General features: G+C 47.8%; 1 protein-coding gene across 3 annotated transcripts in view; it reads left to right on the top strand.

Moving 5' to 3' along the window:
- Positions 1-24,678, top strand: part of Rassf8 (Ras association domain family member 8) — a 58,669-nt gene that overhangs the window by 13,919 nt on the left and 20,072 nt on the right. Inside the window, exon 1 of one of the 3 annotated variants that reach the window (XM_021653403.2) lies at positions 17,188-17,413. The exons of 1 other annotated variant lie outside the window; for it this stretch is intronic. The gene's annotated coding sequence lies outside the window, so the exon portion shown is untranslated. Of the gene's footprint in view, positions 1-17,187; positions 17,414-24,297; positions 24,438-24,678 lie in introns of those variants that run through there. One more of the 3 variants, XM_060384482.1, reaches the window with a different exon arrangement.

The following is a 24,678-nucleotide window of genomic DNA, read 5'->3' on the forward strand; positions in this document are numbered from 1 at the left end:
AGAGGAAACCACCTCTGTGGCCTGAGAAGTATGGAGCTGTGATGACCGTCCCAGGACAACTGGAGAGTAGAAGTAATGGAGACTTTATTTTAAAGTCATTTGTATTTTGTTTATTTATGGGTGTGTATGTGTACGTGTGCACGATTGTATATGCACGTGTGTGTATGTGTGTGCGTGCTTGTGTGTGTATGTGTGTGCGTGCTTGTGTGTGTATGTGTGTGCGTGCTTATGTGTGTATGTGTGTGCGTGCTTGTGTGTGTATGTGTGTGCATGCTTATGTGTGTATGTGTGTGTGCGTGCTTATGTGTGTATGTGTGTGCGTGCTTATGTGTGTATGTGTGTGTGCGTGCTTATGTGTGTATGTGTGTGCGTGCTTGTATATGTATGTGTATGTGCGCACGTGTGTACAGGTGCCCACAGAAGAGGCCATCTTATCCCTTGGAGCTGGAGTTAGAGGTATTTGGTTGTGAGTCAACATCAGTGCTGAGCTCTATCTCAGTACTCCCGATTGAGCTGTGGGTGTTCGTAAACAGAGTCCTCTCTCAGGCCCCTGATTTTTTTCTTCACTTAATGGTCATTTTATTATAATGCCATGTGAATGCTTAGTGTGCCAGGTGCTGAGCACATTAGAGATGAAGCCACAACTATGTCTGTAAAATCAGACGCACAGTCATTTGCCCGAGCCTATGGTGGTAGGAGGAGGTGGGGCGGAGCGGGTTCTAACTCCTGGGGAGTTCACCACTGTTGGTTTTACACGCTGCTCCACGCTGCAGCTTCTCTGCTACAAAGCCTGGGTGCCTAGTGTTCTGGGTACCCTCCCTGGAGACAGTTGATGTGCGAGTCCGTAGCAAGCAGGCAGGACTGGAGACTGTTTTAGTGGGAGACAGAAAGAGGAATTAGGAAAATTCTCTTGGAAAGAGTGAGCTTCTGCTGCAGTTCTCAGTGAAAAAGCAAGCTGAGGCGTTAAGAAGTTCAGGTGTGAAATCTGGAACTTCAAACTTCGGTACTTTGTATTTTTATCATTCTTTTTTGAAGAAAATAGTGTCCTAACAGACCCCAGCGGGCTCATGTTAAAGAGATTCCTGAGATGGCCGTGGCCTGCCGCTCGCTGCCAGACCGTGTGTTAGAACCTGTACTCACAGGCTGTACTGAGGAAAAGGTGTGACGCAGGGTGGCTGTTGTCTTCAGCCCGCAGGACAGTTATTTAAAAGTTAATGCTGTGACTGGCTGGAGTGGGGCAGCCAAGTCCGCCCCATCATCCCCTGAGCCTTCCAGATGGAGGCTGCAGGGAGCTGGGCCCTCAGCGTCCCTCAGGCGGCTGCTCTCCCAGAGGCCCTGAGTCCTGTGGGGAAGGTCTGTCACAGGGTCTCTAAAGGCAAGCTAGTCAGAACAGCATTGAGCAGTCTGGATTCCACAAAACAAAGTTTGCCTGTGTTTTGTTGTGGCATTGATCCTTAGGTTTGTTGGCTTAAGCGGCAGAACCTCAAGCTGATGGCTGTGAGCTGTGCCAGGTTGTGCGGGAACCTTTTTCTTACACCCTCACAGCTCTGCAAGCCTACCTGGCCAGGAACGCTTTTTACACTACCGACTGTCGACGGAGCACCTGGTGGGAAGATCTGGTGTGGGGATCAGTCTGGCCTTCTGAGGAGCAGCAGGCTGTGCGCAGGGCACCCCTGTTGTCTGTGTGGTTGGTCCCCCATCCTGATGGTGATGGCGTGGCTTCGCTCTGGAATGTTTGCGGGCCTGAGTTGCAGGTCGCTTTCTCTTTGAGGTGTCGTGAGGCAGATGGGCTGGAGGACCCTCCTTGTGAATCCCTCTCTGAGCCAGAGGCAACCCTCAGGACAGCCTGGCCTTCCCTGCATGATCTTTGCTGTTGCTGCCGGCACCGTTTGGGCCATGACTACTTTGGAGGCATGATTTTCACAGCCATCCTGCTAACTTTAGCGTATGGTTATGTCCCTGGATTTCATCTCTGATACAGCAAGCCTAGTCTCAAGGATGTACACTAAATCTTTGTTAACATCACTTTTTGAGACAGGATCTCTTCATGCAGCCTTGGTTGTTTTAGAACTCAACTCTGTAGACCAGGCTGGCTTTGAACTCAGAGCGTCGCCTGCCTCTGCCTCAGTGCTGGGGTTAAAGGTGTGTGCTGCGACATCTGGCTGAACACTGGTTTTGGAAAACGTGTGCTGGCAAATACTTTTATTGTGTGAAACTGAAAGTAGCTTGCACCGCTTTGTAGAGGCATTCGCTGTGTTGGAGGGGAAGAACCGTCTTCTAAATGACAAGCTCAACCTTGGAGTAAAATAGAGAAAGCAGGAGAAGCAGTTTGGGGTGAAAATGTTTGGGGAGCACTCCTGTGGCTGCAATAAATCCACAACCAAAGCAGCTGAAGGAAGACGGGCTTATTTGGGCTTGTAGGTCCAGAAGGCTGGGGTCCGGAACAGTGGGGAGGGCCGGAGCCACTGAGCACAGTCTATACAGGGGAGCAGAGACAGCGGGAAGCAGGCCCCGCCAGGAGGGCTGTGCCCCTAAAAGTGCCATAACCTCAGAGAGCACTACCAACTGGGGACCATGTTTTCAAATACTGGTCCTCACCAGAAAGTGAGGGACATCTCCCGCCGAGGGATCGTTTCTTCAGTAGGTGAATCAGACACAGAGCACTTTTGTCGCTTGCCACAGAGGAGCTATGGCAGCTTTCTCCTGAACCTGTAGACAGCCCAGCATTGCAGATACCATCGTATGCTTTTGGAGAGCTGAAACAGCACAGCAAAACTGACCCCCAAATATTGTAATTCCAGAGAGGACCTAATGAATGAAACTTCCTTCATTCAGGTGCTGTGACTATGATAAGGTTTCAGAAACAGCTCCGCTAGCTACAAATTCTTGGCTTAGACACCACTAAACCTAAGGATACTCGGCTCTTCTAGCTGGTGGCTGTGTTGAGCATGCTTTATTACCACCCTGCAGCCAGGTTAGGGAACTAGTTGTTTGGAGCATGGGCGAGCATGCTCACAGCCTACAGGAATTTTGTGTTCATCACTGGGGTATCTTTTATGTCCTTCCTTCATTTTTATCTCGTTTCATGTACACTAGTCTCCACATGAGCCGTGATGGTAAGGGGGAGTGTGTCTCACACTTGCAAGGCATGTGCCTTCTGCTCACCTCCACTCCCCGCTCCCCTTCCCTTCGAGACTGCTTAGAAGATGAGCCCTTGTGTTTGCAGCTTCCTCCTGCGCTTTTAAGTTCACGTTCTTAGTTCTTAGGCCGTTAGGGGGAAACTACCTGGAAGAGCGTGAAGCACCCTTTTGGCTCCCTCGGGGGCCGTCTGGGATTTCTTCTAAGGAAGGCACTCTGAGCAGATGGTTGGTCCACACAGGGAGGGAGAAGAGGTTCGTCACGGTGTCTCTGGCATTGAGGGAACATTTCTTCTTCTTTTCTTTATTTGAAAGTATTCCCACCTACACCAGCAGCCTCTGCTTATGAGGGGAGAGAGAGGTTTCTGTCCTGGCAGCTACCATGCCTTATACACACACACACACACACACACACACACACACACACACACACTTCAGGAAATAATATGTCAGGCCTCCTCTCTCAGCCCTTAGTAGTTGGAGCTGTCCAGACTCTGTGAGGTGCCAGGCTGATGGAGAATCGGGCTTCTTGGTGCGGAAGAGGGGTGGGCATAAGGCACAGTGCAGGGCGCAGCCCTTGGGGTGCTCGGAGGAGCTCATGCCCTCACCGTGACCCGTCTCATTAAGAACACTTTCGCTCCCCATCTCAGGGCACTGCCCCTCAGCTCAGTTTGTGCCCAGTGCCTCTGTCAGGGCTGTGCTGTGACAGGACAGCTGGGGTCCCCTCAGTGCCCGCCTGGCTCCTCATTTGTCCTGCTGCTCTGTCTGCTCATAGCCCATCAGGTTAGTGTTTGCTCGCAAACTCTGGGCCAGCCATGTGCTATTTGTTTTCCTTTTTGTTTGTTTTGTTTTGACGACTTCTGGATCGTACCATAGATGGCTGTGCTATTCTATTCTTTAAAAAAACAAACAGAACAACAACAACAAGAAATCATTTAACTCTTTATGTCCCATTATCACACTAGATGTGTGTTCTGTACTTAAAAAAAAAATTTTTTTTTCTACTCGTGTAGTTATGTTTATTTTTCAATCTCTATTACTTGTTAGCATATGTTTCCTTCCCTCAGACTGGGGTCGTAACTCTTTCAGAAAATCTGGGTAAAGACTGATCTAGCCGGAAGCTGGTCTTGTGAAAACACCATGGTGCAGGATATTGAAACAGAGCCCAGGGAAGAGACCCTGACTAAATACTGACCTTCAGCTTAACTTTGTGAAACTCCATTTGGATGGGTTTGAGCGAAGTCGGTGCTAAGCTGTTTTAAAATAGCTGACTACATTCTGTTGTTGGCTTTGGACATGCTGCTCTTCTGGTTTCCATGCAGCTGGCAGATCATGGAACTGTTGGGGTGAATTTCAGTTCTTTATGAAGTGTGAGTCAGTGTCTCAGGACCAAGGGGCAAGGAATGGAAGAGTACAGGCACTTCCTGCGAGCAGCCTGGCCTGAGGAGGAGCCTGGCCTGAGGAGCAGCATGGCCTGAGGAGCAGCCTGGCCTGAGGAGGAGCCTGGCCTGAGGAGCAGCATGGCCTGAGGAGCAGCCTGGCCTGAGGAGGAGCCTGGCCTGAGGAGCAGCATGGCCTGAGGAGCAGCATGGCCTGAGGAGCAGCATGGCCTGAGGAGCAGCATGGCCTGAGGAGCAGCCTGGCCTGAGGAGCAGCATGGCCTGAGGAGCAGCATGGCCTGAGGAGCAGCATGGCCTGAGGAGCAGCATGGCCTGAGGAGCAGCATGGCCTGAGGAGCAGCCTGGCCTGAGGAGGAGCATGGCCTGAGGAGCATGGCCTGAGGAGCAGCCTGGCCTGAGGAGGAGCCTGGCCTGAGGAGCAGCATGGCCTGAGGAGCATGGCCTGAGGAGCAGCCTGGCCTGAGGAGCAGCCTGGCCTGAGGAGCAGCCTGGCCTGAGGAGCAGCCTGGCCTGAGGAGGAGCCTGGCCTGAGGAGCAGCATGGCCTGAGGAGCATGGCCTGAGGAGCAGCCTGGCCTGAGGAGCAGCCTGGCCTGAGGAGCAGCCTGGCCTGAGGAGCAGCCTGGCCTGAGGAGGAGCATGGCCTGAGGAGCATGGCCTGAGGAGCAGCCTGGCCTGAGGAGGAGCCTGGCCTGAGGAGCAGCCTGGCCTGAGGAGGAGCATGGCCTGAGGAGCATGGCCTGAGGAGCAGCCTGGCCTGAGGAGCAGCCTGGCCTGAGCAGACATGGGGTGGAGGCACACTGAGCGTCATCACAGTGTGCTCTGTGTCCAGAGCAGTGCTGTAGTACCACACTGTGTGTGCCTGGAAGCTCTGTCTGCCTGCTCCACGTGGCAGGCCTGTCTTGCTGCCTGTGTAACATTTGGAAGAAGCTAGAATTTATGCCTTGTACAAGGAGGGCCTTGATTCATACGCATTTCCTTGATCTATCCACACGGAGTAGGTGATTTCTCTTGTTAACTTTGTTGTGGCTTTTGTTGTCTGCCTGGGACCTAGCAAACATTTACTTTGTATTATCTCTCTAGAGCAGTGGTTCTCAGCTTTCCTAATGTTGCCACCTTTAATACAGTTCCTCATGTTGTGATGACATAAAATTCTCACTGCTACTTCATAATTGCAATTTTGTTACTGTTGTGAATCATAATATAAATGTGTTTCCAGTAGTCTTAGGTGACTCCTATAGAAGGGTGGTCCTTTGAACCCTGTCTGTTGAGCCCTGTTCTGACCCACAGGTTGAGAACCACTGCTCCCGATCCTGGTTATGTCTCAAAAGTTTTGCACAGTGAGCAGAAAGAAATCCCTTGCATAGTTTTTAAAGTGCCTTCCCTGCTTTAAATAAGGAAAGAGGTTAGCAATTGGTTCTTGTTGTTTTAAAAAATGAAACTCCCAGTCTTCGAATTTTACCAGTGAAGACTCAGGAACTAGATGCTGGGGTGAAAGCCTGCTCTTCACAGAGGTGGAGAAAACACCCAGAGGACCTTCCTCCTCAACTAAGGTCCCAGAAGGAAAAGGCCAAAAGCCCAAAACTAAAAGCTTGTTACCTCAGCTGACGGCCCAGGAGGAAAAAGCCAAAGAGTTAGAGAGAAAGCACTAAAGAGCCAAAGCTCAAAAAACTTCTCCACGCTGTCTTAAGTGCCCTTCTCTCAAAGTCCCTCCTTCCTGTTAATTCCTGTCAGCTCTTTGCTTGCTCTGTCATTTGACCTAGGGTTAACTTCATTAAATCCCGTATACAAAAAGCTCTTGGGTTAAAGGTGTGTGCTAGGGCTGAGCCACACCATAATCACCTGTTTACAACAAACAGAAAGTTCTTGGATTAAAGGTGTGTGCTAGGGCTGAGCCACACCAAACAAGAAACAGGTTTTTACAGTTCACAGTCTCAGAATCCACAGTGGGATCAAATATCCTGCAACAGGTTATTATACAGTTAGTTTGGTTATTATCATCGCCTGCTGACCAGTGCTCTTTAACGGTAACACACAGTGAGTGTATGCACAAGTCTGTAGTCATTGTGTGGCTTTAACATTGCATATGGGGAAGAAAGCAGCAGTTCTTTATATTGCTGTAGCAGGACTGAATTGCATATGAAGTGTGTGTCTGTGTGTTTGATGCCAAAGGGGAAAAACACTTCGGAGTGTTCCTCTCCTTTCCTTTATTTTTATGAGAAACCGACAAACTTAGGAATATTTCTGGTTTGTATGATTATTCTTATCTTGTGGGTACAGGAGTATATCACTTATGAAAAAGTCAAGCTGAACATTTTTGTTTTTGAAAAATTTTAATCATTTCTACCCCATTCCCTCCCCCCTCAATATCATCTCATGTTTCCCAACCCCTCTCAAATTCAAGGCCTCTCGTCTTTAATTATCATTGTTAGACACGCACACACGCACGCACACAGACTATACAAACCCGGGGGAGGGGGGTGAGAGCGATCAGTAGATGTCTTGTCCCTGTAGCTGTTAAAATCTTTCCACACCCTCTCATGCCTCCTGAGCCTAGAAGAAGGTTGTCTGTAGCCCTGTCACTGCAGCCTGGACACTACGGTCACTCACTCTACGTTTTAACCAGTTGTGGTTCTCTGTCTTCATTATTACAGAAAGAAGCCCCGTTGATGAGGGTGAGGCTATACTGATTTGTGGGTGTGAGGCCAGTTATTTCTAGGGTTGGCACGGAGACTTTTGAGTTGTGTGCTGGCGGGTGAGGTGGCGTTGGGCACTCCGGGACTTGTGGGGCTGGACACGGACTGCTAAAGTGGAGTGGACTAGAGGCAAGAAGGCTGCCTGTGGAGGCCGGCGCATGCCCTGGCGCGTGCCCTGTGGTGGCCGAGGGAGGGAGGCGGGAAGGAGCTGAGCATACGTTTCTTATTTCTTACTGCCTTCCTGTCTCACAGTGCCAGGTCGTCTGTCTGTCCCGGAGAAGTCTCGTCAGTGCAGTTGCAAAGACGTTACAAAGAGACTGCAGCGCCTTGCAATGCTAGGGCTGGCTCTTCCTGTTGGTGGCTGTGAAGTGGACTGGCTGAGGGAGGCGGTGGGCCGGGAAGGCAGGACAGTCGTGACATGGTGGACAAAGGGTGTGCCCAAGACCCTCTGCCTGTCCCAGGCCGTGTGGCAGCATTCCCACATCACCTGCTCCACCACAAGCCTGGGGTGGTCACAATTTCAGTTACTCGAGTTTTAAAATGAGCAGTGCTAAACTCAGCATGTGTGTGAGTTGGTGTGTTTCGGATGCCGTGCGAGGACATAGATCGCTTTGGATTTTGATCGCCTGGCTCTGGAAAAGAACATGAGATGCAACTTTCAGAAATTCCTCAGCTGCTCACTTGGTCAAGTTTTCTTGAAAACGAAGCTAAAGGAGGTGGAGCTTTAAAAAAGAGAAGGCAAGTGGGAAGAGCTTGCTCTAGGTGAGGGAGGGAGCTGTGTCTGGAGGGCTCCCAGGCCTGTGCTGAGCTGGGCTCGGCTCGGCTGGGTGCTTAGTCTCTTGCCACCTGGTTCTAACCGGCTGCTGCGTTTTCTCCCCAGCGGGTGACCTTCTGTTGCATTTTGAACCCATCCAGTCACTTCATTCCCACACGAGATGTCTCCTGGAGGACAGTGTAAGGAGGGCTGGTGGAGCCAAAGGCATGATGTCTGTGTCAGACATGAAGCAGGAATCCGTGGTACTTCAAAGCCTGCTGTTTTCTTTAAAAACCAGAAATGGGCAATAGTATACCTTTGTACTGCAATAATAACAGCATTTAAGAAATCATCGAGGCCAGTGAGATGGTTCAGTGGGTGAAGGTGCCTGCTACCAAGCCTGACGACCCTGAGTTCACAGTTTAGGTGGAGAGAACCAGCTCCTGTTAGCTGTCCTGGGACTTCCACTTACCCTCACACAGAACACACACACAGAAAGAGACAGAGAGAGAGTAAATAAGAAGTAATTGTAGCTGATGCCTTTTTAAAAACCAGGGAGTCAGTGGCACTTGTGGAACAACTACAAAGTTTTCGTCGGGGCCCGTCTTGAGGAGACAGCAGCACGAGGCTGGAGCTGGCCCCGGAAAGGCACCTGTGGACTCACGTTTCCTTCGTATTGTTGGAACGAACGTACATATGGTTTCCAATTTTGATTCACTTGGGCTCCACAACTTCTTTCTTATGGTACTACTTATTTGCTATTTCATGTAATTTTGTGACTGAGGTTTTTTTGGGGGGTGGGCTGTCTTTTATTCATAAGTAGCTCGTGTCTGAGTATATGGTGAAATGGCAAAGATGGTTGACAGTAGCTGGCCTTTCTCTAAACTTTCCATAAATAGCTGCAGAGCCATCTGTGAAGGGCATGGTGTGAGTGTGGCAGACATGAGCTGTGTCAGCCCCCCATGAACTGTGTCAGCTCCCTACTGTAGCCAAGATTTCTTAGACTCCCTCAAGCTCCACATTCTCGAAGCATTAGGCAGCGGAGTGGTCAGAGGGAATGCCGCCAACCACCTCCCTTCTCAGGGGGCCAGTGCGATCCTCTGTTCTCGCCAAGGGAAAGTGCAGCGTGCTTCTGCTTTCACTCTCTAGCCCTAACCCTTCGGTCTCTCCTTCAGCATTGTAGTCCTTGCTTTAGGCAGTTTTCCAAATGCCTAACTGGTAACTGTGCAGGCAATTTCTGTGCTGTTGCAGGGAGCTTTGGGCAATGGAAAAAGAGAGTGAGAAACCTTTTGTGGAGAGCTCTGGGCCTTCAGAGGTCTTTAAGGAAACTGAATTCCATTTCCACACGTGTGAGGTGAAAGTCTGCAGAACCCCACCCACCCAGGTGACTGCGGGTGGTGAGAGGGGGGAGATGGAACTGGCCAAACACTGCCCCTGGGAAAACAGCCTGTGTCTCGCTTTTTTAGGGCTGTCAGTTAAAATGGGGGAATTCATAATTTTTAAGATAGAAATTGGCCATCACTCTAAGAGCATTGTGTGTTCAGGGCCGGTGTTGACCCTCCAGGAGAGCAGTGTGGCTCTGCCTGCCTTGCACACTACCTCACACTGGCTGGCCCTGCTCCAGAGCCCTGCCCAAAGCGGAGTCAGAAAGCTGGGGCCTTGCTGTGCATCCGAGGACAGTTACTTTGAGAGACCTCTCAGGGTTTTGGAAGACAAGTGTAGTTCTGTTCACTGGGAACTCAGGGACCTCCCTCTGCGACATGCTGACTTAGAGCTACGGTGTGAAGTGGCACTGTGCCCTGTGTTAGGGTGCCTGGGCCAAGCTTGTGTTGACAAACCTAAACAGTTTAGGTTTGGTGAGTGACGCTGCCATTCTTGGGCCTCCTGAGCACAGCTCTGCCTGGCTGTCAGTTGTCACCTCGGAAAGCAAAGGAGTTGCCACAACACGGCTGGGAAGGCTCAGCGGCTTTCTTGACAGGCCCCTGTGGCATCCTTGGTGACTGCGCCGTCCATGCGCTTTGTGAAGTAGGCAGAGCACAACACTCCTCCTTACTGTGTGCGACTGCGCTGTGAATAGGCTGCTCTTGGGCACACCTGCCCTGTCATCCTGCCTCCATCTCCCAAATGTGTGACTGGCTTTCTGACCTCAGGAGGAAAAGCAGCCCTTGTTTGTGGCAGACAAACCACTGAAGAGCACGCTGTTCGCATTTTACAGGTGAAGGAACTCTCTGAGGGCGCCAACCGGAGTGCGCGGCACAGACTCCCAGCCCTTGGTTGGCAGAAGTGTGTGGCTGCATGACCCTCAGAGGCCACACATAGATTAACCTTCCCCTACAGTCACATCATCTCAGAACATTCTAGCAGGACTCCTAGTCACCTCAGAACATTTTAGCAGGACTCCTAGTCTGTAGTTGCGTTTCCTTCTTACTAGTTCACCTCTTAGGCAGAACCTGCCACAGCCTTAGAGGAAACCCTGGGAACACGCCCCTATGCTGAGAGTGCCGCAGTGAGAGTCCTGTGCGAGAGTCCTGCTGTGCGTGAGTCCTGCTGTGCGTCCTGAGGCTGGGAGGAGAGGGCGGTGCTCTGCAGCCCAGCTGACGCCTGTGTAACTAGCAAAACGCAGAGGCCTCTTCCACAGCGGCTTTGTGCGTCCCAGCACTCTTGGGGGGCTCCGTGCAGCTGGCTGGACCTGGGGGGCTTTACAGGTGAGGGTTAGATGGCTGACCTGGGATCAGCTGCTAAAGAGCTTTGCTGGTTTCTTCTTCACCGAGAGTGTAGACTCCTTTGTCCTTCTATAAGACGCAGCTTTGCCTCTTAGTACATGAAGGCTCCAGAGCCGGCTGTAGCTGTGCCCCAGCAGCCATCGCTGTGCAGAGGCCAAGCAGCCGCTTTTACTGTTAACGTCGGTGGACAACAGAACAACTTTGCAGCCTCACACTCCTGCAACAGTTTACACTTTCATAGGGCTGTGCTTATTTTTAATGTTAATGTCTTGCAGGCAGAGTAACTATTAAATCAGATTTTCTCCATAAAAGACATCATTTCTCAGGTCACTTTTCTTTTAGAGGGTGATGGTAGAGAGTAATTCTCACTTTATCATAAGTCAGCTTGCTAGGTTTATACAGTTAAAATAGTGAAAACAAAGTTTGAGTCCTGTTTCTTTTGTAAAGAGATCTATTACTTTTCATTTTACATGTGTTTGTGTGTCTGAGTATATCTATGTGTACCGCATGTGTACTGTGCCTGTAGGGGTCAGAAGAGGACTCTGGACCCCCTGAACGTAGAATTACGGCGGTTGGAAGCTGCTTGACCCAGGTACAGGTGCATCGCTAGCCACCGAGCCTTCTTCACCTTCCTTCGTTTTCTGAGTCGGGCTGCAGGCCTCCCCAGGCCCTTCCCTGATCCCTTCCTATAAAAAGCTGCTGAGGGTATAGGCATCACCTCTCATGTTCCAGAGCTGCCAGCGGAAAATCTCAGGACGACAGGGTTGGTAACGACGTCCTGTGTCTCTAGTAGGAAGAGATGGCTTTGTGGTGTTCTTCCTGGACACGTCTGTGTGTATCTGTGTACATGCACATCCACACACATATATGTTCACTTTTACTTTCTGTTCCATGTTGCTCTAATGGAAATATTTTGTATTTGATTTGAAGGGTTAGATGAAGGTGTTTCTGAATAAAGTTTGTGTAGGAGTGTTTGTTATGACAGTTTTACCAATAGATTTTAAAGGCTGGGGCGATATTCCATAGGAAGCAGCATGGTAGGTCAGGGTGTTGCTGTCTTTCAGGTTGCCACGGTAACTTGCATCAAGACACACTTGACCGGGCGTCCAGGCTGAGAGAATTTCAGTGACAGTAAACATCCCAATTGCATTCATCATCTTTATTTTCCCCAAGAAAGAAGCTTTTGTGACCTAATTCTTTTGTTTCTGGTTTTAGAAAACTGGGAACAGTTTGTCTGTTTTAGCATTTTGAAATTTCATTCATTAAGTAAAGCTGAGAAGCTGGGATAAGTCACGGAGTTCAGACTGGGAGATGTCAGTGTGACTGTCACTTCAGGAAGCAAGGGGAAAGAAACAAGGTTGGTGGGAAAGGAAGGAATTGTCCTAGCCATTTGTTGGTGCATTTCTGTATTAACATTGGGATCTGGTTTAGGAATACAGTGACTCAGCTTGGGGGTGTGTTCATTCCTGGCTCACTGTGCTGTCGTCTCACTTAGGAACATGCGTTTGAGAGCAAGGAGAACAGAGGTTTTTCTTGCATAGTAAGATTAACTCAACCCTGAATTCAGACCGTATTTTCAGGTGTCTGTGTAAAGCAGGATGTGGATCCTCAGAAGAGGAAACTTTTTTCTGATTTTCTTCTGTACTACAATCTACAAGATGGTAATCACTACCAAGATTATTTTTTAAGTTTTTATGTTTGACAGATGTTTTAGTAGAAACACAGAGTTCATGAGTGTGGAGGTGTGTGAATCCCACATGTATGTGCTCACTTATTTTAGAATGTGTAGAAGAGTCTGTGGCCTGACTGTTCACAAATAGCAGAAGTAGCCATCAGTAGGTGGAAGGATAAAGAAAATGTGACACACACACACACATGTACAGAGCACACACCAGAGTGGACTTTTATTCTTCCATAAAGAAGAATAAAATTACATCATTTTCAGGAAAATCTATAGAACTGAAGACCATTGTGGTAAGTAAAGTAAAGCAAACTCACAAAGACAGTAACATTTTTCTCTCCTGTGGACTTTAGGGGAAGAAAGACATAAAAGAAAGACCAGAGAAGGACTCTCCTAGGGCTGGAGAAGAAGACAGGATAGAGAGGACAAGAAGAGCATTACAGGCATAGATTGACATGTCACAGGAAAACCCAGTAACTGGTACATTAGTGCATAATTTAAAAAGTAGGAGCCCACGGCCAGGAGAAGTCATTTGAGTTGTATACAGAAATCCGTTGCCGGGAAAATAAAGTTCACTGACCACCTGGCCGCTTACTACTTAATGTTAGCATTCTGTGGGAACTACCACACTGTACTTCAAACCTACGCTCGGCTGTTTTTAAAAAGAACAAAAAACATAAGGTTGATCAGATTATATGAATTTTTGAAGAACTGTTTTTTTTTTCATGAAGATAAATTTATTGAGATGAAGCTGCTTGCCAAAACTGAATGATGCAACACCATGAGAGTTTGTATGGGACCCAAGAGACTGAGCTCCTCATGCAGACTAACGTGGACTTGAAGTGTCATCTCAGTGTTGTGATGCATGCCTGTGTGTGTTGCAGGCCTGCCTCAGGGGAGAGTGGCGGGGACCCGGTGCCGCGCCAGTGTCCCTGGTCCAGTCTGTCCTGTGTTCCTGGAACACAGCACTTAGAGTGGGCGTTCTATGGTGACAGAAATGTATCGGCTCACAGTTCTAGTTCAAGGTGATGGGAGACTGGGCATGAGCAAAGTGCTCTGTCAGCCTGATCACCTCTAAAGGCCCCACCCTTAAAACGCTGTTTAAGTGGCTATTGAATTTCAGTACATTGTATGGACCTGAAGGCATTTTGGACACACATTCAGATCCCGGCAATCCCTGTTTTAGGCTGCCCGTTCCCTAGACCTGTAATATCCCGGGTCGCTGGTATTTAATGTTCACAGACTGCCAAACAGTCTAGAAGGGTCACGTGTCAGCTGGGACAGCCCTTTCAGTTTCGCAGCCATGTTAACTTGCTGTTCGTGTGTGTCCACACACACACTCCATCGTTTGGGTTAGCATGTTCACCTGTGTGTCCTGCCCCCGTCCATCTGGCCTGCCACGCGGGAGATTTTCAGGAAATGTCCGTTGCTTTGTCTGTGGCTTTCTCTCTGAGCGTGGCTCTTCCGCTGCTCTGTGCTTTCTAAGTGTATAAATGGATTAGGATCCACCCTCCCTGTGTGGCTGGGTTTGCCGAGGGCTCTTTGGCCTGAAGAACCTGGAGAGCTCAGCTATGACCTGACCTTGGACAGCCTTGGGCTGAGTTTCTAGGAGGAAGAGCCCCCCAGCTGCTCCTGCAAGAGGTGAGGTTAGTTACGAGTAAGCCACTTCTAAGTAAAACTTGATTTTATAGCACTTGAAACAGTTTTTAGCTTTTGCTTGATTACATTCTCTAAAGGCTCAGACCGGTCACTGCAGAGAGAAGCTGTCCCAGCACTTCGGCTGCCTTTTATTCTCCTAAACTCTGGAAAGGAGCCCCCTCCCCACAGCAAACATTAGTCATAAAGGTTTTAAATTTTTAAACAATTGCTCCTTTAAAAAAGTATGTAGTTCAAAGAATATAGGAAGTGTAAAGAGTGAACTGATGTATAGTTCCAAGTGTCTAGAAAGTCTAAAGTGTAAATACAGTAGCTCCACACCTGTGGAAATGTTACCGTATGAACTAATACAGTATGTCAGAGCTAATAGAAAGTGTGCGGTGTAAAAAGGGTTGCTTTATTCTTTATTGTTCTCCGTTGTCCACAGACAACTGTTCTTAGTGGCTCTCGGCACACAGGAGGAAGGCAGCGCCGGCTGTCTGTGTAATGCGCAAACACACTACCTCTTTCTGTTCCTGGCTTTCGGAGCCCAGGGCGCTGGCTTGCTCCTTGGAGAGGCTGTGGACACTTACTTTAAACCTCTGAGTTCACCGCTTGGACCAATTCTCCATGACCTTGCTAAGTCGAGGATTCTCCATCTTTACTGATAACCTCTTTTTGTTTGATGTCACTAGCGTGGTCAGTTTTCCCAGTATATGTGTGTTTTGTGCACACACATGCATGCACACGCACACACACACACGCACAAGTGCACACACACACACACACACACACACACACACACACACAGCGACTCAAGCCACTCAAAGATGTGAGAATTTGAAGAGAAGTCACATCCTGTGGAAGGGTGGACTTTTGACACATACTCTCTCTCCTTCTTTTAATCCTTTCCCTTTAAAATGTCTCAAGAAGTGTCTATTCTGTCCTTTCAAAAACTGTCATGTCATATGGAATTATCAGTCTGGTGAAGTCACGACATGTTAAAGAATGGCGTGCCCTTTGCTTGGCAGACATTAAGTCTTCTCACTCAGCAGAGTGGGTATAAAAACATCCGTTTCATGAAAGGGTGAATTATATATGTGTGTATGCAAATATGGCTTGGTTTATAAACAGCCCAATGAAATGAAAACTATTACTGTTTTAATTAAAACATTATGGCCTTTCTACCCAAAGCTCTTTCGTGTTCAAGACAGTCTGTGCACAGACTTACATTCTCTTATCCTGGAGGCGGTTGTTCAGACCACACACGAGGTAGGTAGGTAGGTACAAAGCATAAACTGTTGCTGCTCTAGGTAAGCCAGGATTCACAGTTCCTGTCAGCACAATCCTAGTGCCTGCCTCACAAGCATGCGCAGACAACCAGGACTGCGGGGCGCTGTGAGCAGTAGACAGATGGAAAGAATCAGGCTGCACCTTCTTTCTTAGCGTCAATTCTTCCTCAACGCTTGACGTTCGCATCCGAATCTCAGGGTGAGCTCTGTGTGCAGACAGTTCTGTGTGCACCGCTCCGTGGGCTTTCTCTGTGTTGCCCTGCTTGGGGGCTGTGTGGACAGACATGCTGGCGTGCTCCGTGGCCGGCCGCACCAGGGACCCCTCCTTCACTTCAGTGCTCTCAACCCCACAAGGCAGGAATCGAGGTCTTCCTCTGTTTTCCTGTAAACACTCTTCCGAACGTGCTTTCTCTTGTGCTTGCCTGAACTGTGGGTAAATTGCTGTCTCGGTGGGTGAAGCGTTACTGTGTAAGATTTAAGCGTGAGATTTACATGCATTTAATCACGAGACTTTGTGTGACCCAGAGACACTTGTTTTGCACACAAGCTGCCTAAACTTTGAAAAGTAATGACAGGTGACACACCTGCACTTTTTTGTGCTTCCTGATAGTGTGTGTGTGTGTGTGTGCATGTGTGAGAGATATTTAGGGCTGACTTTTTTAATCTTGAACATGTAACAGTTGTCATTCTCAAAAGGATCTTGCAAATTTAAATTATTCTTCATTGAAATAGCAGATAGATAGTTTACACTAAAAGCTACCCTGTCCAACTGTACAGTTTTAATATGCAAACCATTTGAAAACTTATCTTGTTACAAAGGAAATTTAGTAGGAAATAAAATTATTGTAGATCATTAAAAATTATCACCTTCAGGACAAATGAGGCAATAATTAATTATTGCTGTTTTTATTCTGTTTTGCTCCAAAGAGCATTTGGACTGTCTTCAGAGATTTTGTGGCCAGCGGAGTTGAATTTTGTAGAGCGCTGCCTCAGGCCGCCTTAGGGGCCTCTGCCGTGTGGCCTCTGTCTGTGTCGTCTCATGGAGGCGCTGAGACTAAAGCTGCACTTCCTTTGCTTGGTATTTTTGAGACTGAGATTTGAAGAAGATGCTGAAGAAATCATTGCCTGTTCTGGGACTGGAGAATTCCTTCTAGACTTTTCTTCTGGATGAAAAGTGGCTGTCCTCGTGTGTAAGGAGTAAAGGTCTGTAGAGTGAGAACCGTCTCTTTCTTCACAGACCCTTCGGCTTCCATTCCGTCTAGTGTTTTCCTGTGTAGCTGTCTTTCCTCATCTCCTTCTGCTGCAAATGGATCCACAAGGCAGCACCCCAAGGCCTCAGACTGTGTAAAGATGCCACCAACCATCATAACTCTACCCTGCCCTTCAAGAAGTCACCTTGATTGAGTATCAGGAGCAAAAGTTGGCAGAAATGAGTCTGAGTGGAAGTGGAAGGTGCTTAGAACTTGATGGATTTTGCTGCGAAGAGGGACAGGAAATAGAAGCCCATGTAGGGAGAGAGACTGCAAGGAGTCTGTTCTGTTGTGATGTCCGAGCAGCTGCTTAGGTGCCTGTTGTCCCCGTAGGGAAGAGAGAAGAGTGTTGGACAGTGTGGTCCTGCAGTGGGCATGGTGTCCTGGGTCTCAGGCCTGTGGTTTAGCTCTGCACCGTCCGTACGCCAGTGACTCTCGGCGGCCTCAGACTGGAAGGTTTTTCACTCTCAAGGGCTTGTTCTTTCTTGGAGGAGATTGGGCCAGTCACCAGCCAAGGGCATGAGCTTTAGCCAAAAATAACATTAAAATTTGTGAAACGTTAGGAGGGTAGCACTGGCCACCTCTTCTCTCTGAGCAGGTTCTGAGGACAGCTGGGGATCCCTCACCAGGAGCAGCTCTGTCGGCATGGAGTAAGGCAGGATGAGAGGAGTTGTTCAGGCCACGCTGGAGCTGCATGGGCCCCCGGGGAGAGCCGCCTCACACTGCATGCCCAGTGGATCCCTCGATTGCTGGAAGTCCAGTTCCCCGAGTCCTGGGACGGGGCTGTACCGTGTTCCTGTGAAGCGCCATTTCCTAATGATCTCTTATCATACTATCAATGGAAGAGTAAGTTAATTTGCTTTGGCTTAATCTAATTCCCCCATTCCCTTGACATCTAATTCAGGGAGTTTTAATCTTTCCACCAGTGATGCCTTTACATCTGAGAAAGTTTACACAACTATGGCAATAGAAGTAGATAAAAGGTGTATAAATTAACCTTAATGGTAATAACCTATAGTTATTTCTTAATTAATTCTTCAATCCGCATCTTTTTAGCATTTATTAAAGACTGATGAAAGTTTCTATGTAAATGAGATGGGTGTGCAGTTTGACAGCACACAAACTGAGTGTGTTAGGAGTGAGGGTAGGAAAGAGGGAAAGGCCTCGTTCTCTATGATTAAACCCTCATTTTCTGTGTGGAGAAGTGTGTCTGTGGTAAGAGCACTGCCCGCCGTAACACACCAGTCTCGCATCTGAGCTGTGTTCCGTGGTCAGGCGCTGCGTGACGGCTTGTGCGCTGCTGTGTGCTGTTGTCTGTCCAGAACTTCAGCAGTGAACTCGTGTGGCCCTACAGGACCGGACACTTCCACAAACAACTCGTTTGACTCGGAGCTGACTGGTGGCCGCAGTGCACTCACATTTAACCACACTGACGGAGAAATACTGGGTCCTGTCCACTGCGTACATGCTTTGGGTTAGCTCAGTTCAGCTACTTCTGTGCGTCCATAGGAAGAGATCCTCAGACGGGTTTAGGAATTTTCCAGAAAGCTTAGTCAGCTGCTTCCCAGAAGACGGCCTCTCCCTGATAAGCAGCATTATTTTTGATAGCGGTGGATTGTTCGGCCAGACCTCCCTTCTTATCTGCCTCTGTCCCCAATCTTGAGGGGCCAGTCATGGCGTGGCTTCATCTGCACAGGTAATCTAATCAGGTGATCGAGACTGACCGGCATGGCCTGTCTGTCTCCCCGTCCACCGCCTCGGCTCAGGAGGCAGGGTCTCGGGAATGATTAGTTTCTGAGAGGTCAGGGGACAGTTAGTGCCCCTGTGAAGCCAACCACGGAGAGCTGCCCTGTCCCTTTTGACATGTGACCACATAGCAGGACAGCCAGCCTTCGGAGCTCCCCGAGGGTGTGCTGTTAGTGACTGCCCGTCGGTGGTTTGTTTCGGAGCTCACTGCACTTTCCTGCAGTGTCCTGTGTCCATCAGAGGCTCAGTGCACACGGGCCGTCTTTTAGGTGCTTAGTGTTTAGTGTGTGGAGAGCCAAAGGCTGCCTTGTGGAGCTGGTTCTTTTCTTCTAACATGACGTGGGCTCTGGGGAGTGTGCACAGGGTGCCAGGCCTGTGCAGCGAGCACTGAGCGTCTCTTTGAAGTACTCTGGTGCCATGTTCATTCTTTTCCTCAGTGGTGGGGCCCGTGAGCTAAGTGGCTGGCTCCGGAATGTCTGGATCCGAGTCTGGGCTCTCTTGCAGTGAAGTGTGACCCTGGCCATCTGCTCCGAGAAGTCTCCTCTGGAAGGTGGCAGTGATAGCTGTCTGGAGGAGCCCTGGACGTGAGTAACTGGGCCCTTGGGAGCACTTAGGACAGAGCCTGGCCCGGGGCCTCTCACAAAAACTTCCAGGCGCCTAGTCCAGGCCCCGCTGCCACTCTCCCCAGCCGAAGCTGGCCTTGAGGGCTTGAGCTCTGAGTCTGTGAACGCAAGAATGGCCTCCGCCCTGCTGCCTGGCCTCACATCACAGGCACAGCGGTGCTCATGAAGCTCTTACATGCAGCGTCAGTGAGCTGAGTCTTAACCCACCAGCTGTGGCGAACGTCCTGTTTTGTTTTCTTTTGGATACCATGAGCTTGGGACGTTGCCTTCCACGTGAGTTTGAGAGCTCTGCCGTCTGTCCCATCTCTGCTCCTGGGCCCACGAGTGCAGACTGGAAAGCCAAGGCTTCCCTGTGGTTGAGGCACATTTTCCACAGGCCTGCAGTCATCTTGGGCTCTCCCAGGTCAGAAAGGGACAGAATTCTCGTGGGCTGGTTTGCCTGGAGACTGCGCCTAGCCTCTCTCACATGCTCTGTTCCTAGTTCCGTCTGTACTGGTCACCACCCGGTGGAACAGCGTGTTAATAAGCTCCTGAGACTTTGAAGTAGTGCCTGTGCCCTGTAGCTGAAGCAGTGAGCCACCGCGCAAGTGTGCAAGGTCATTCTGCGCCACAGTTAGAGAGCACTGTGAGCCAAGTCTGCTGACCGTTAATCCCTGCCTTCCAATCCACTGCTTCCCACCACGCCACTGAGCTCAGGAGAAGCAAAGCAAAGGATATCCAGCAGAGATCTGCTCTGTAAATTAGAGTCATAATCACGCAGGGACATTTTCCAGCAGTGTGGGAAGGCTTGGTACTTGCTAGCTGTGGAAACACATTTGTTATTATTAATAACAAAAGCATGTGTCTCTTTTTAGCTATGTTCATTCATGCTGGTTATGACATGTGATAACATTTCCTAACATCTCAGTTTTTAAAGTGTTTTCTGATGCACAGTTACTACAGTAAGTTTCATGTGTTAGAAGTCTCTAATGTAGCTAGTGTTGAATAGGCCCGCAGTAAGACACTCTGAAATTCTTAGCAAAATATAATTGCCAGTTTTTATCCAGTACTTGGTAGGTAGGTGAGTAGTCCTAGGAAGAACAAATGGTTCTATTTCTGTAACCATCATTTCCCAGAGTGAATGGCATGGTTCTGAACTGCTTGAACAGGCTCAAGAGTGCTGGTTGAGTGCTGTGTGTGGGCCCTGAGGCTTTGTGCAAGTGTGTCCCTGTGCACTACAGCAGGGCACTGCGCTGTTACTGTGTAGCTGCCTGTGGCTTCCTGTGAGGACTTAGCAGAAACCTCTGTCTCAAGACAGCTCAGTGGTCAATCAGTAACCAGCTCTGAGAAATGAAAATTACAGTGGGGATACTAAGAAGGGCTGTCACTTAAGTGCTTATACCATGATAAGCCCTGCCTTAAACATTCAGACTCATTGTTATTTGGTCTTGACAAGTTTGAGGATTATTATTTCCATTCTAGAGGAAAGGAGACTAATTTGTGTAAAGCCACCTAGCCCGTGAGTAGCAGGGTCAGGTACAGCAGAGATGGTAAAATATGTCATGGGCGTGCACTTTCTGTCCTTGCCAACATCCCTAACTGATGGTCTTGTATGTTTGTGCTGAGCCTGACAGGCCTTTTCCACATCCATTTTGACATCTGTAGCTCAACAGTCAGGCTTAGTAGGTCATTTAAAATGTGTGGCATGCTGGGCTGTCTATATTTAACTTTCTCTAGAATTCTCCTGGGGTGTTAAATTGAGCCAGTGTGATTGGGAAATAACAGATGAGACAAATCATTGCTCTGTTATAGAGGGAGAATGAACGCACATCATGTTCTATGTGAATCTTGACTTACAGGTGTGGACAGTTGGGAGTCATAAGTTACTTTCATTTTAATAGCACTTAAAAGTCACTTCCACGTGGAAAATATTTTAGTTGGTTAAAAATATACATAATAAAATTATTTCAAATCATATTTATCTATATATTTGAAAAACGTTTTATATAACCAGTAGTAACTGGCTGTAAGGCTGCAAGATAAAATAAAAATAATAATAGTGAGGTATAAACTCTTGTTAGCCAGAGAACATCATTATTGTGAAATCCCAGGATGACTGGCTTGCTTGTGAGTGGAAAATGAAACTCTTTTCTTGCTCAACAACAACAACAACAAATCTCGTTAGGATTAGCATTACAACTCTGGCTGCTCTATGCTCGTTACAGGCAGCCTTTTCAACTTTTAAATTAAAAAATAAAATTCTGTGCTTAGTCAGCAGAAAGACGCCACCGCCAATCCCCTGACCCCTTGACCTAAGGTTCTCCAGCTCTGTAGGGGCATGAGAGAGCAGCACCCCAGTGCAGGACTCAAGGCCAGAGCTGGGGACAGAGACAGGAATATCCACAGTAAAATTTCTTGGTCTTGTCCGTTGCTCAGTGTTTAAACTTTTAGAAGAAAAAACTTCAATTTTCCTCTGAAGTCAGGGATAGAAAAACAGAAATAGAACTTGATATCAAGATGGGTTTCTATTGCGAGGCCACTTGGCCACAAAGACCCTGAAATGAAGTGCAGTCCAAGTCAATGTGCAAAAGGCCGTGGGTGCTGGCTCTCCCGAAATGTGTGCGGTCATGGACGCCAGCTCTCCCGAAATGTGTGCGGTCATGGACGCCGGCTCTCCCGTGAGCCTTTGGATGTGTCCTCCCATGGGCTTTGTTACTCATTGCAGTTTGCAAAGACATGGACAGTTTTTTATTTTTGTGAAGATGTTGCTGTGTGTTTGTGTGTGTGTGTGTGTGATGTAAACTATAATTGTGAAATGCTGACCTGTAAAATAACTGAAGTTATTTTGTTTGAATCTTCCTTGTAAAGATAAATGAAATGAAGAGAAATAGCTTGTTAGAGGTACTCTTCAGTTCTCCTCTTCCTGTTCCCAGCCGTATTTCATCTCTCCCTCTGTGGTGAGGACTCGGCTGTAAATGCATCAGAACCAAGGCCGGTATCTCTGAGCGCACGGTCCTGCATCTCAGCCTAATGGCTGTTTGCCGCCTTGGTGTCCAGCTGGCCTTTATAACTTCTTGCTCGGTATTAATTATCTTTCTTTCCATCGAGTGCTCGGCCTGTCAGGCAGGAGCCCCCTTTCTCCCAAGCTGGACTGCGTGCTTTAGTCTAAGAGCATACTGGTTTGCTCTCTCTGAGAACATGGGGACCCGCTCGTTGTCTGTGTCAAGCTTTTGAAAACTGAAGACAGCACAGGCTGCTTTGGTGGTTTCCTTGTTTGGCTGGTGGTTTGTTTTGTTTCTTCATTTGGCTTTGTTTTGGATTAACTAACCTCTCTGATTCTCAATTATAGTTAGTGCTTGTGTTGCTCTTTAGTTGCTGGGATAAGGGGCCCTAGATTAAGGATTCGCTTCTGTTGGGTCTGAGGCTTAAGATCTCCCAATGATCCTGTACTGTAATCCTCATGACTGCATTGTTTTGTTGCAAAGTCATCTTAATTAATCTGAATGTTGTTGCTTTCTGTTCTTAAAAGTCCTGGTTTGGGACATAGGGCATGGCAAGAGAATCTTTTTAGTTACCTACGTGTGAGGATCTTCAGGAAAGCCACAGCCATATAAATTGCAAAATTCCGTGCAGGCTTTATATTGAGTGAGCACATAGTTCTAAGGGAATTAAAAGCTTAACATCTCCAAAAGTCACCAAAGCTTCCGTCTGGAGTTTAAGTTGCTTATAAAGAAAGTTATGGATGGCAGTTGGCTTTGCCAGTCCGCATAATCACGAAATACGGTGCGAAGATATTTCCTTCTTCCTCTTCTTAGTTTTTCACTGTTGGTGTCCATCCTGCTGATGCTCGTTTATAGCATTTTCCTGACATAATGAAATTATTGTCTGAAATTCATTCATTAGCTGAGTCCTTTGTCTTTCTAGTTTCATTTCTAATGGTTTATAAAATTGACCTAATTCCTTTTTTTTCCTTTCTGGACATACACTTGTCTATATGAGTGCATTTGCTTCATTTTTGTTGTTTCAGTAGGAACATTTTCCCCTATACTTAAATAATATTAAACATTCTACAGGTTTTTCCTCTGGTTTTCATAAGAGAGCAAAAATGTGGATAGCAAGAGATAAAGTTTTAAAGAAAACAACACAAAGCGACTTTATTTTTATAATATATCATTATTGTTAGTTGTAAATAGTTATATTCACAGTTTTAAACATAAAGAAGAATAGGGAGCTAGAGCTCCTCTTTATGTCTCCCTGAAGCTCCACAGAGACTGTGGTACAGTCACACAGGGGATTCCTGAAACTGGCTCATCTCAGCAGCTGTAGTTGCTAAGGCTAAGGCCATGTTCCTGAGGAAGAGGCCTCATGGGACACCCTCCATCATGGAGGAAAATCCCAGCAGTGGCTCTCTGAATGGAATTTACCAGAATCTGCCAGAGACAGCTTGAAAACACCGCCTCAGGTGTTTTCCATGGACTCCATGTGCGGCTCACACGCCCAGGACACCACCTTTCTTCATGAGCTGCTGAGCGTGGCAGAAAGCGGAGCCCGCCCTACATTCACCAGTGTTCTTTTGCCAAAATGTCACATAGTGTGACTGTCCACAAAAAACAGGAGCCTAGAGTGTTTCCGTAGAAGAGGCAAGAGGGCTAAGCTGGAATGCAGAAAGCGTGTCCAGTCCTGGGCACAGCCTGGAAGACCTTGCATGACACAGGCGCTTGCCTGCATTTCATGTCTGTCGTTGGACACGGCAGTTTGCTCTGGTTCTAGAAAACTTTCTATGCCTTGTACTTGGAGTCTGCCTGTGGCCTTAGGAGAGTGCTGGAGAATCACCACAGTAGAAAGAAGCAGATCTTGGTGGCACACAAGGAACATGTGTGCAAAGAGAGCAGCTCAGCCAGGCGCTCTCCTAGCGAGAGGAGTGCACCAGCCCTGGGCTGTGCTAGCCGGCTCGCAGCACAGGACACTCCTTGGTGTATTCCAACACAGGCAGTAATGTGTGTTCCCGCTGGCTGGGGTCCCACCTCAGTGTTCTGCAGTTAGGTACTTCTTAATGAATCAAGCAAAAAAAAGTGAAGGAAAGAAAGAAGGGGTCCCTGTAAGCCACTTGTGTAAGAAAAAGTTTTACCAGCTCAGGAAGATTAAAATATTTGCATAAAGGTTTTACAAGATGGTGATGGGAGAAAAGATTTGCTTAAAAGTCTTTCAAGGTGGGGGAGATAAAAAGATTGGAATTCTTATCATAAACAAATGTTTAGTGTTTGACAGAAAAGACTAATATTTAATGTTTCTTTGTATTTTATTTCTTAAAATAAGCCTTTTTATCTTTTTAAAGCTTTGTTTTAAAGGTGTTACCTTATTTCATCCTGTTCTTTGCTGTAGTCATTAGACTGTGGAAGCACCTGGGCCTCAGGAGTGGATGTGGCCACCATGGGACTTCATTCTTGCCGAAATGGAATCAGCTCTAGAGCTTGGTCACCTGGGGAAAACTCTCTCTTATAATTTAAGAATAATTGAAATATGTGAGTATGTAGATTTTTTAATCCTACTATTGTATTTCTTATTAAAAGAAATAAAATTCAGGCTGCAGAGATGGCTCAGCTGCTGGGGTGCTTCTCCATCTTCCAGGACCCACACTGACTCCAGCTCCAGAGGATCCCATGCCTGTGGCTTCCTAAGACACCCACACTCACATGCACATGTGTGCACATGACATACCACATATGTACATAATAAAAATAATAAACCAAAATAAAAACTGAA

The sequence above is a fragment of the Meriones unguiculatus genome, chromosome 5 (assembly GCF_030254825.1).
Source record: "Meriones unguiculatus strain TT.TT164.6M chromosome 5, Bangor_MerUng_6.1, whole genome shotgun sequence".
Lineage (NCBI taxonomy): Eukaryota > Metazoa > Chordata > Mammalia > Rodentia > Muridae > Meriones > Meriones unguiculatus.